Source organism: Pteropus vampyrus, unplaced genomic scaffold (genome assembly GCF_000151845.1).
Source record: "Pteropus vampyrus isolate Shadow unplaced genomic scaffold, Pvam_2.0 Scaffold233, whole genome shotgun sequence".
In the NCBI taxonomy this organism is placed as follows: Eukaryota; Metazoa; Chordata; class Mammalia; order Chiroptera; family Pteropodidae; genus Pteropus; species Pteropus vampyrus.
In genome coordinates, this window is record NW_011889014.1 from 377634 (window position 1) to 390743 (window position 13110).

A 13110-nucleotide genomic window follows, 5' to 3' on the forward strand; every position below is an offset into this window, starting at 1 on the left:
TTTAGGTGAGGCAACCCTTGGTTGACCTCACAGATTGCAAGGACCTTGTCAGCTTACAGTCCCCTATTTTTTATTTTTTATGCCTACAGCACCTGGTCTTCCTAGATGATCTCCTATCCAAATACTAACCAGGCCCGGCCCTGCTTAGCTTCTGAGGTCAGATGGGATTGAGCTTGTTCAGGGCGGCATGGCCGTAGACCGAATTTATTTTTTTTAATTCGTTAATCCCATCAGGACTTTATTCAGAATGTAGTGACAATATAAATTTAGATTTTTCTCCAAATTCCTAGCCAGTGACTCCAGAATCGTTGCTGAGTAAGCTTTATTCTCTTTATTTATCTGTATTGATAAGTATTGCCTTCTTTGATATATCACATTTTTATATTTAATAAACTACGGTTCTAGGCTGTTTATACTGTTCCATTGACCTATCTGTCCATGTCCAAGTTAGTGCCACATTATCTTAAAGATTAAATGTTTTAATAATGCATATGGCTAATATATCACAATATCTTCATTTCTGAAATAGTCTTTGTTTATTATCTCAACTGAACTTAAGAATACTTGTATTGACTCTTTTAAAAAATACAATGGGGATTTTTATTGCTATTGCATTAGCTCTATAAATTAATTTGAGATAAGTTATTACTTTTACAATATTTAATTCTTCTACCTTGAGACATACTAGTTCTGCAGGAGAAACTTCAAAACAAGACTTGCAGTATTTGGTGACTTGTTTGCTGTGTGAACTAAAGGAGAAGGAAGAATCAAAAATGTTTTGGTGTTTGGGGCCTCAGTGATTAAGAAGAGCTTAATATGAGCCCACAGAGTATTGCTAAGGGCTAGCAAAAAGAAGAGGGAAGACTTTTCGATGTTACTTTGGAGGACAGAAAAACAGTCAATGTCTCAAAATTACCGGGGACAGATTCAGCCATACATAATAAACCATTTCACATAGTGTTGTAGCCGCCAGCCCCCAAAAGACACACGGACCACCAGAAATCAGTGGGTCTGCCAGGGGTATGCAGACCCCAAATTAAGCAGCCCCGAAATGTAGAGGTACAGGGTTTTTAAGCCCTAAATCCCATTCCTTGTTCTGTCTTAAACACAAAGGTCTATTTTTCTCTTATTCACCTGTCAACCCACAGGTCGGTTGTGCAAGCGGGGGTACAGAAGCAGAAAGCTTATTGTTAGAATGTTATGTTCCCATGGGTGATAGCCTATGTTCCCACAGGCAATAGCCTATGTTCCCATGGGTGATAGCCAAGCAGTAATTTTCCAGCCAGCACATTAGCAGATCTCTGGCATTCGTGGCATTAATATTCATGACTCTTGACATTTGTCAATAACCCCCACGATCCAAGACAGGTAGTAATTTTTAAATTTGCTAAGGCACACATTCGAAATTATGTCTGCTGTGTACAGGAGTAAGTCGCTTACATGGAGAGCAAGCCTAGCCGGCTACCCAACATCTGTATCGGATCGTGCCTCTCTCCCAATCTCTGTACCTGCTGTAACGATCCTAAAGTGGTAGGAACATAGTTCCAGGTTAACTCATGGATAACGCTGCCATTAAAGTGATGTATTGTGACAAATCACGTTAGGATTCTACAAAAGTATCTGAAGGTCTGAAGACACCCCTTTGATTTTTCAGACATTCTCTCCGTTTTATAGAGGTAATTACATATAAAAGAGATACTCAAAACAATGGGGAATTTTTAAGCTCTCAGGACACGTTTTTTAAAACTATCAGGATTCTACTTGCTGGAAGAGGTGAGGATATCATTACAGAAGAAAGCTCTCTCGGGAAATGAGAAGGGCTGGGTTTTAGCTCAGAGGAAGAAGAATTTATTTTAGACTTTGAAAAGAAGAATAAAAGATGTGTCTTAGCCTGATTTCCCCAGAGAGCAGAACATTAGAAAAATATATATCTGCACATACTTTACCGAGGACCGTGGTCCCCAGGAGTGAACGAGAGTGAAGCAGTGGGAAGCTTCACAAGGTACGTCATTAAGTAGCCTGGTCCCATGGGCCACCTGAGAAGCCATATGACACATGTCTCAGGACTAACAGTCTGGTGTGAGAAAGAAGGAAGCACTTACCTGTGGACAAAAAAAAAAAAAATAGCAGAGTCGGGGGATTCTATGAAAAGGAACCTCACAAGGTGATCCGAACATAAAATTCCTAACTGGGCAGGTCATGGTGGGGAGTCACAGCCCAGGCATAGAGCTTGTTAGTAAAAGGCTTATCTTTGCCTTGAGCAAGCCCTGTCCATTGTTTCTGTGCATCTCGGTTAACACATCTTTGAAATAACCATCCTCAGGAGATCACATAATCTTGTTAACTACCTTGCAGTCCTATCCCCATGCTGCTTCCTCCCACCTCTACGTAACCCTCCTTAGTTCCCTCCTTAATCTCACATGCATACAAGAAGCTGCAAAACCGTTGCTCTCGGGAGTATTTTAGATCTTGCTCCTCAGCACATATCATCAGTTTGGCTCAAATAAACTCATAAAAAATTCTCTACGTTTGGACATTTCTTTCATCAACGTATCCATCACCTTGCATCCCGCATTGGTTAAAAATATATATATATATTCCATATATATATTCCATGAGGCATTAATTACCCAGCACTTCCCAGTTGCCCTTATGAGGATGCCGAGGGGTACCTGCTGTGTCCCAAGACACAGTGGAAACAGAGGAGACAGAAGGAGCCGGCAGGTGCCACTGTGCGTGGTTGGTTGGCCCCATGGCAGAACTGGTCACCACAGGGGTGACTAGAATAAAAAAACAAGTGTGGCTGAAAGAAGCTGAAGTGGCGCATAAGAGGTTCCTGATCCAAGATGCTTGTTGTTTGAGACGAGGTACGTCAACATGAGGAAGATGATAAAAAAAAAAAAAACTCAGGTCTCTGGCTCCTCCTGGGGAAACAAGGTGCAAGTCCCTCTTACAAGAATGAGGATGCTGTGAGAAGAATGAGGATTGGGCACAAGTAGAGAAGAGTTATCAAAGCCACTGACTGGGCAGGAGCAGATGGAAAGAATGGTGGGGTAGTGGCACGGGTCCCTTTGAAGACAAGTTCGATGAAGTTTTGGTCCTTTGCATTTGCTCCAGGAGCCTTCCCCCTCAGAGGGGGAGCTGAGAGAGCAGACTTAGGAGTTGGGGGAGTGATCCAGGCATGGGCTGGTGCGGAGCATACAGCACTGGTTGCGAGGGCGGAACATCACGGGGTCCAGAATGGATGGAACAGATGAAGTAAAACTGAGGCCCTGAGTATAGAAGCTTCCGTGAGACGAGAGCAGAGCAGGAGCACGAGAGAAAGAACAGAGAGGAAATAGTGGCGTCTTGACGGTGGGATGGAGACACATACCGACGGCGAGGCCTAGAGCACAGTCGGCGCCGTGAGGTGAGGACATCAATGTCTCTATACTGCAGCGAACTGAGTAACGTGGACGTTGGCTTGGCCACCGGAGGAGCTGAGAAGGAAGAACTTGAGGTGGTTCCTGGAGTTGCCCAGGATGGAATCAATGCTAATGGAAGACACTGGTAATGACTTGGAGGTGATTAAGCTAGTGGTAGTAGAGACTTCACATAATACTACATGGAGAAAGGCTGTTGGAAACAGCGGAAGTTGAGACTTCATAGTGAAAGAGTTTAGGGAGCCAGTATATTAATTAACAATCAAAGCAGTTGCTAAAGTTGAATGACAAAGCAAGATTTGCCTCAAGGCAGACTTACGCCAGCCTAATTTCTTCAGGAAACACTGGCCAGGGAGGTGTAGATTTTCACTCTTAGACTGGATATTATTTGAATGTGCTGTCAAGAGCCCACATTTCTCTTGTGATTACAAAGAAAGAAATAAAACAAAATCAGTTTGTTTTGAACAAACACTTGTCTACCACCCTTAACTCAGCAGCTGAACAAAACAGGCAGTCTAAGATGCGGTTTCATTAGTCTTCCCAATATTCATTTTTCCTAAATCGACTGAAACTGTGTGACCCAGTTAACACAAAGAACACATAGAAATAAAGGTTTTAGAAAGAGGGAAAAATATAAAACCTGTGGTAAATGTTTAACATGCCACACACAGAGATCCAGCCATATTTCATGAGCAGCTGCTTGGCCTTCAAGTTCCCAGGGAGAAATTTACCTCCATCCACAACTTCTTTGCTTTTGTCACAGTGCCCCACTCAGCAAGAGGTCCTGGGGGCCTTGATGTCATAAACAGAGAAAGTGACATAGTCATAATTGTGATAGCTCTCATTATTGAATGCCTTTTCTGTGCACAGTTTTTACACTCAATGCTTTGTGTAGTTTACCCTAGTCATTGAAATGACTGAGCAGGTGATATTATCTCTATCTTGCAGACTGGGCGGTACAGAGCTGCTCTAGGGATTCAGCGATGTCCTCAAGGCACCAGGCTCCTCCGTGTTCCTGCTCAGCCCTCCTTAGTGATAGGAGCTGCTCAGCCCTCCCAATGATTCAAGAACGAAGTTCAACCAGTAAGAGGCATAAGGAACAGTACCAGCTCACTTCTACTTACCTTGTCTTGGCCAGACCTAGTCACTGGTATGTCACTGAGGGTTCATGTTCACGTACAGACAACGGCGGCCATTCCATCGCATTTAAACAGCAGAGTTTCTTAAGACATACAGATAGTTCTTGAATCATTGGGAGGGCTGAATGGACTCTAGCTGAACTCGAAGAATCACCAGAGAATTGAGCCATCAAGGGGGCTGCTGCCTCTTCCACAATCAGAAAGTGGCTGAATTAAAAGGCCACCTTCTCCAACAGGAAGCCAATGCCATACGCATCAACTCTGAGTCACGACACATCTGCCATAACTAGGAAGCAAGTCAGTCAGAAAACCACGTCTACACTGTTAGCTCCCAGACTAGGTCAATTCCGCTGAGACCCATGCCAGCGATATACATGCCCAGAATTCACCTCTGGCTCCTCACCAAACTCAATTCCCAAACAAAGCCTCACGGTCCTCTCTCCATGTGACTCAGTTTTAAATCAAGGATAAATGACCAATAAGACTTAAATCATTTCTGGAGCCCCAGAGGCAACGGTAGTTGAGGACTCCGTGAATTGAGTATTTTAGCTTTCTGATTTCAATAGCAGAGGCAGGCAAGAGAGAAAGGTGTCAGAACAGAGGCTGACTACGCCAAACCCTTGTATTAGCCACAGTCGTTCTGGAAAGTTGGGAGAGTTGGCGTATAGTTCGTTGTTCAGCCTCCCGTTCTTCCATCTTCAAGTGTCCCGTCCACATATATCATCTCATTGAATTCTCATAATAAACTTTCGATGAAGTATTACTCTCCCCACTTTATAATAAGGAGACTGAGGCAAGCCGAATATAGAGTTTAAATAATAATGTCCAAGAAGGTAGCAGAATCAAAGTCTGAAACAAAGTCCACCAAAAATGGTCTCTCTATACTCACTTCCCTTGTTCCTGACTGTGATTCGCTGGCTTTCGATGAGCGGAACAGGCCTGATACTCTCCTGTTGCCAGACCTTTGCTCTAGCGATTTTTTTAATTGCTGGAGATACTTGATCCCATGGACCACCTGAGAAGCCCGATGACATGTGAGTCGGGACTGTCTGGGGTGAGAAAGGAGGAAATGTTTGTCTATCAGAGCGCATCCCCCATTGGCCAAAGAATCTCTCCACGAGGCACTATTGTCCTTTCCTCCTACATCTGACCACTCCAATCCTAGCCATCCTTTAAGGCCCAGATCAAACCACCTCTCTGCAAAGACTTCTCCAGTCTCCTTGCCAAACTGTAGTCCTACCTTCTCTAAAACTCCCATGGATTTGCTTTGTACTTCCATTCATACATTGCCCACAATTAATTTATATAATCACCCCTTCCATATTATAACTTCCTTGAAGACAAGCACCATGACATTATTTATCTCTCTTGTCCCTTAAAGCTCCTGACACAGAGCATGAATGTGGTAAGGGTCCACTAGATGAATAATACTAGATGAATAAATTTCCCTAAAGAAGAGCTGCTCCCTTCTTTAAAATACTGGATAATCTGCATCAGTTAATTACAAAGCAATTACTCTAGTTTCCTAGTGTTGCTAATTAGGGAGACTTTCCTCTGTCACCACGGTTCATCTGCTTTCTCCCGTATTTAATGAGCCCTCGTCGGTTAATGTATACAGAATATTTTTTACATATTACTTTGCTTTGTGGCTTTTAACATTTAAAAAAAAAATGAACTTAAAAAAAAAGAGAGAGAGAGAGAACAGGACTCCATCTTTGGAGTTGAAATGAGTTCATTTTCTCTTTGGAATAACCATACTAGGACAATTTTTACACTAGTGCAGGCATTTGCCATAAGTAACAATTCATCAGGCCAAAAAGAATGGAACAGATCATGAAAGTAAAAGCATCAAGGCATCTCCACGCTCTACACTTAATCCATTCAATTTCCTGCAAAAGTAGAATTTCTTCCATTACTGTCAGCCCTTCAAGGTCAGCATACACCAGCAGTCTCCTTAGTTCCTTCTGCAAACTTTCTACTTTACAATCGCAAAAGCGTGGCCAGCAGTCGCCAGGGCAGGTTCCCTCCTGCTGTGTGGCTAAGAAAACTGGTAGGCCGGCAGCTTCCTCCTGGTTGTCATGGAAATGACCAGGGCCGCTGGCCCTCTGAAAAACGGAAAAGAACAGCAAGTGCAAGACCACACATTCCATCCTGCCCTGCAGATTAAACCAGCTGTCAAGCCAGAGTGAAGGATCGAGCGAGTTCTTCGGAGCAGAGAAGAGAGCCTGGCGTTGAAACTTCAACACGTAAGTAATTTCTCTGCTCTTCTTTTTTCAAAAGCATGTTCGGCTTGACAGAGAGTTTTTAATAACTTCAGAATTTCTGCTGCATGGCAGGAAGGGTCTGTGACGGTTCAAAGAGCCACTGTCGGGGTCACCTTCTTATGTATCTGCATTTCTTACCGGTGGCCTTCGCCCCAAACACTTTTGGGCTTCCAGGCATGTGAATTGCTCTTTACTGAGATTCTGCCTTTAAAGGAAATGTTTTCAGCGCATTAAGCAAAGAGCGAAATGATCTTCTCACAAGTCCCTAAATAGATAAACTCGCTTCGGCTAATGTTATATAACAGATATCTCCATGCAATCTCAGCTTCTTGTTTCTGTTTTTAAAATCTGGCTAATTTTCCTGTGGGCCTGCCATGCTAAATAACAATTAAATAAAAGAGATGCGTATCATATCTCTTTTCCTTATTGTGATCACAAACAGAACCAGGAACTCTCAAAACATTAGCTTCTATTGTTCCTTTGCTCTGTTTTTACCTAATTTTATCTAATTATTTAGATAATAAATATTATCTGCTTTTCTATACAGGACTCACTAGAAAACACGGGTAGATAAGAAGAAACTACCTTTAGATAATTAACATTTGACTTGGTTAGTTAACTTTTGAAAAAAAAAATGGTCCTTTTACTCAAAAGTGAAAAAAACCATGATACTTTAGTAAAAGGCAAGACAATGTTTTAGTAAAAATCACTAGTCCTTACATGGTCCTGCATATATTTCATTGTTTAATAACCATGTTTTCGAACAGTATTTTAGCAATAAGTGTGTTGGTGTATACTGAGAAAAAGAAATAGTTGAAAAGAATTGTGCATAATATTTATAAAAACTTGTCCTTAAAAACTGCTTAAAAATATCAGACCTCATTTGTTACATTTTTTTAAATGAAAAGAATGATCTTTGAGAAAGTTTTTATATTTAGACCAAATAATGCAATATGTTTGAAAGTAAAAATATCTCTCTTTAAATTTATTTGACAGAAATTTGGCATTTCTCTGAAAATAACTGTTTCGATAAAGTATTTATGGAAATGAGTGCTTTTCAACAGCTGACCTGGATTTCCCAATTTTCTTTTCCACGCCGATATTTTTATTGCTTTAAGCTGGAATAGCATCAGCTTTCAGAATCCAGTGTTTAGTGGCTCTTGTCCCTGCCTCAGTGGGGAGAACAGACAGACTACATCGCTCCATGGCTGTGGGAGGAAGGAGAAGCTGTACCGAGCTGGGGGTCTGAACCCCAGTCTAATTAGCTGGGCATATACCAGGGGAAAGGCTTGAGGGGTTTGCAATCATTGGTGAATTAACCCTCACAAGGACTGTGTCAAGTGGCGCAATAGCTACATATTTCAGTTAAGACTTCCCATTGGCTCACTCTTTGAGATCATTTTTGTCCCCTATTTTATGCCTAAATTAGCAGAAGCGGCATTCAATTAATGCCCTTATTTTAAAATCTAGTTTATAAACATTCATTTTTTTTTTAAAGTGCTTCTGAAACGTTTGTGTATAATAGAACTCACTTGATTCCTTTTGTTTTCTATTCATCTAGCATGAGATTTCTATGCACATTTTAGGTTAAAGGCCACAGATTCTAGTAATAGAATGTGAGTCATGGAATGCCATCTGAGTAGGAACTGACCCTGAGGTGGGAAATAACACTGTAATTTTCGCCATGACTCTCTACTGTATATCTGGCTATTAGGATTCAAATCTTAGTTATTTCGGACTGGCTCTGTGACCTTGAGCAAGTTACTTAACCTCTCCGTATCTCCATTTTCTGATATGAAAATAGGACCATAATGTCTACCTTTGGGATTATCGTAAGGATTAAATGACATGAAACATGTAAAGTACTTTGAACAGTCCCTGGCACAGAAGAAGCACTCATTGAATGTTGTTATTAATAAAAAACAGTGCACAGAGGCATATCTTGTTTTACTGTGCCTCGCTTTATTGCACTTCACAGATGTTGCCCGTTTTTTTGGAAACCTTGAAACAGATGTTGCGTTTTTTACAAATCGAAGGTAAGGCCCTCCACCACCGGCTTGCTTTATGCGGTGGTCTGGAATCAAACGTGCAATATCTCCCACATATGCAGACCACCGCAATCTAGCGAGTATTGCAAGTCGTTTTTCAACACACATGTATCTCCCGCATTTCTTATTTAAAAGTACATTGCCCCTTATCGATGACCATTTTCTATAGTTAGCTAGTTTAGTCTTGGGAACACAGGGATGAGGGGCAGTGAATGTCATTACAGTAAATGTTGATACAATAACGTCTCTACCTAGCAGTCTGAACTCTTGGGAATCAAGAATTGTATGGTTGACAAGTTCAAGGTGCCTGTTAGGCATTCCGGGAGAGCTGTCGATGAGATGCTGGATATATGAGCATGAAGTTCAGGGAAGAGTTTGGGAGCTGGTTAATCATCAGCATATAGGTAATATTTAAACCCATGGGTTAGCATGCAATCACCAAGGGAGTGGGTATGTGGAGAGAAGAGAGCCAGGCACCGAGCCAGGAACACGCAACAATGAATGGGAAGAAAAGGAGGCACCGGCCAAAAAAACTGAGAAGGAGCAGCTATTGAGCTAGCAAGAGAAACAGGAGGATGTGGTGTCTTGGGAGAACAGAAAGTTCTTCGCTCGGGGAGGAGGGAGTGGGCAACCATGTCAAATGCTGATGAGAAGTCGAGTGAAATGAGACCAGGAAATTAACCATTGGATTTAGCATACTGAGGGGTGGGAACCTGATGAGAATGGTTCCCATGAAGTAACGGGAAGAACAGCCTGATTGGAGTGGCTCAAAGATCTAACACAGATAGGCACTGGGTTCTTTGTACAATTACAGACTTACTTAAGAAAGCTTGTTTTTAATTTCTTTAATGGTGGACTGATGAGGCCCTATTTAAAAAAACAAAATGGATTTGAGGCAGGCAAGATCTGTCATCCATGCTTCTAGCCTACTAAAGTTTCGTGAAAGAGATGGGATTTGAATACCATTTAAGAGAATAAGGTGATTTCTTAGAAGATGAGAAATAGAAAACACTTCCAGACACAGGGAGCAACATAAGCAGCAATGAGGGAGGCATCACACACACAACAGAAGACCACACACATTCTTTCTCTCTCTCTCTCTCTCTCTCACCCCTCAAGACTTGTTCCCATAATATTCCCTAATGCCTTACCTTCCTCATTTTGATACACTTCCCATGAAAGGATTACTTTCCATTGCGTCTCTGAAATGCCTGGTCTCCGAGGTCACTAAGGAAGCCAGAATCTCCTCTGTGGCTGGGAGGTCTAAAGAATTCATTTGGAGTCATGCCTAGACACCATTTTATGGGTACTCATTTAGCCCAAATTGTGATGCCCAAATTATCCACCAGAGTTCTGCTGTTGTCACAGAAATAATCTTCCGGGAGGCATCAATGAGATCAAGAGGCATTCTTTTAAATAAACTCTTATTTTAGAATCATTTTAGACTTACAGAAAAATTATAAAGACAGCACAGAGATGTCTTATATACCCCATACCCAATTAATAACCTCTTACATTAGTATGGTACATTTGTCACAATTAATAAACCAATATTGATACATTATTACTATTAACTAAAGTCCATACTTTGTTCAGATTTCCTTAGACTTTATCTAATATATATATTAGATAATATATATCTAATTTTCGTGTTTCTCATCTCCTAGCAAAGGGATTACTCTGACTCATTTTCCTTGGCAACCTCGCACTCATATAATACTGGCCCGGTAATTTGAGCAAATTACTTTATCTAATATATATATATATTATATTATATCTAATATAAATATATATATAAATAAATATATATATATATATTTGGGGAGGGGCGGTTCAGGATCCCACACTACCTTTAGTCATTCCCAGGAGGTATTTTAAAATCTTTCAAGAAAGCAATAAGGTTTAAATTATTTGGTTCCAATATTTATAACTAAAACCACTAGAGGAAACTTTAATTCTTACTTTTCTCAAATCTAATCGTTGGGATAGTTGAATACAGATGAAAGGGAAAAGCTAAAGGCTCACGTCCTGAATAAATAGTCAAGGTACTATATGGGATTGCAATAACGTACAACTGTTAAGTGGAAGATCTGAATCCCTTTTTATTGTTCTGGAAGCAAGTAATTAAAATACTAAAAGTCTGCCAGCTTTTCGTGTTTCTCATCTCCTAGCAAAGGGATTACTCTGACTCATTTTCCTTGGCAACCTCGCACTCATATAATACTGGCCCAGTAATTTGAGCAAAGCGCTCCCTGAGCTGGTTGTACAAGGCTGAACGCTTAAATGTTGGGTTGCGGGGAAATCTGCAGAAGGGGCTATTATATCCCTCAACCAAGAGCAATTTGGGCACTGGCTTCTGATGCTCACAGATATCTGTGAGGTCGATACATACTAATTCTGCTCACGCTTCCCGTAGGCCCTGGGAGGGTGTGTGGAGTGAGGTGGAAAAACAGTGATCGGGCACTGGACTTGGGGCTCAGGGTCCCTGAGTGAGTATGTTTTTCTAAGTGAGTATGTTTTTCAGCTATGTTCCCGTCAGATTCACAGGAAAGTTTCAAGTAAACCACAAACCTAGACCGGGCTTGTTGATAAAGTCACAGGAGTTTGGGGATGCCGCATGGGACTTTTGCTGGATGTTGTTCAATGGCTTTCAAGGAGACCCACAGGCAAGGCATAGGATATTGAGCTCAAATTTCCTACTCTCTCACCCATACACAAAATCTCATGCCTCCTCTGCAATGGCTAGGCCACACTGAAAATCCTGCTGAAGAAGAAGATGAATTTTACTTGATAACATGATATACTCCACAAGTCTAGGAGAAAAAAGGTACAAGAGGTCGTAAAGGATCAACAAAATGCATCTTCAACTTAGCTAATGTACAGATCCACTTGGATCAAGTAAATATTTACGGAGCGCCTCTGTGTGTCAGGCGCTGCGCTAGGGACCAGGAAAACCACAGACAAGAACCTTGCCACACCAGAAACCTGACTACACAGCATTCCAGCAGCAAGGGGTCTAGCATCCAATAAGCAAATTAGTGGGTGAAATCAACACCCATTGAGATCAATGCTTACAGAACACAAAATGTCTGCCTTTCTGTTGGTTCTTAATCATCTTAGTCTAGAAGTGCCTGAGCGCATTCTCTCTATTATTAACTGCACAGCAGAAAACAAGTTGATACTTGGAGCCTGACTTCACCAACCAGTGGGCACAAATACAGTTAAATTAACACCATGCCGGTTTGCCGGTTTGTGCTCCCACGACCTGATAAAGATCCTTGCTTCCTTCCTGCCACTGTGTCTACACAATGGAGTCCCCTCCAATTATTTCCTGGAGCCTCCAGGAGTACTAACAAAAGGTCCTTTTACCTGTTTCTGTCCCCAGCTGCCTTTGGATATTGACTGTCCCTTGCCTCTGCTGTGAAGCTCCCATGACTGCACTGCCCAGAGAGCAGTGTCCAGGGTTTGTCCTCCAGGAAGGGCCAAATGGCACTGCCAGCCCCTCATCCCTCACTGTGCCAGAGCCAGGCTGCACTCTGCAGAAGTAGGGGAAATGACCGTATCTTCCGCTCAGCATCACACTTTGTCACCTGGGCAGGGGCTGCTTGTGCCCCACATTGCAGAGTTCTTGAGAGAAGGCCACACAGCCTCTGTCTGCAGCTTCAGTAGACTCAGCCCAAGGCATTAATTAGCTCGGACTGAGAAGAGACAAGTGCCCTTCTGTCCGTCCACTCATCCCTGCCCCAGGCACTCACACATTACCTTCACCTTTCTTTTTCTTTGATCATTCCATGTATGCAGATAAGCACCTGGATACGGTCATTCCTTGAACTTCTTTGACATATCCAGATGCATCTGTTTAGGCTGGGCTGGGTCTAATATAGGGTGACTGACAGCTTTATGACAGCTTTGAGCTTGGTACTTCAGAAGAATAATAAAGGAGCTTAGGACAAAGTTGCCCCAAGAGCTTATGATCCAGTCTAGCAAGAGTAATAAGACACATGAAAAAAATTAGCCGATACCACAGGGCTGTGAATAAAGAGGGCTAGTGTGTCTGGTCCAAAGGGTGGTTCGATGTGGGGTGGTTTAGTTTCATCATAGTCTCTGTATCCATTTCCTATTACTACTGTAACAAATTTCCATAAGCTAAGTGGCTTAAACAACACGGATTTATTCTTTTACATTTCTGGAGGTCAGAAGTCCAAAATCAGTGTGATGGGGCTAAAGTTGAGGTGCC

At 42.0% G+C, this 13110-nt stretch overlaps 1 protein-coding gene, 1 long non-coding RNA gene and 1 pseudogene across 4 annotated transcripts in view; 1 reads left to right on the plus strand and 2 right to left on the minus strand.

Moving 5' to 3' along the window:
- Positions 1-80: 80 nt before the first annotated feature.
- On the minus strand, positions 81-199 carry LOC111728863 (annotated as a pseudogene).
- A 1661-nt stretch (positions 200-1860) lies between these two features.
- LOC111728853 lies at positions 1861-5961 on the minus strand. Of its 3 annotated transcripts, none has more exons than XR_002775974.1 (4): positions 4547-5961; positions 4154-4214; positions 3374-3840; positions 1861-2102 (listed from the first exon to the last, which is right to left on the minus strand). It is a non-coding gene; the product is annotated as an uncharacterized LOC111728853 (long non-coding RNA). The 3 variants fall into 3 exon arrangements; XR_002775976.1 differs by having other exon boundaries at positions 4063-4214; XR_002775975.1 differs by lacking the exon at positions 1861-2102 and having other exon boundaries at positions 3452-3479; positions 3742-3840.
- Positions 5962-6404: 443 nt separating this feature from the next.
- The window catches only part of CUNH21orf62 (chromosome unknown C21orf62 homolog), a 16992-nt gene continuing 10286 nt past the window's right edge, over positions 6405-13110 (plus strand). Inside the window, exon 1 of the mRNA XM_011373839.2 lies at positions 6405-6807. The gene's annotated coding sequence lies outside the window, so the exon portion shown is untranslated. The remainder of the gene's footprint in view (positions 6808-13110) is intronic.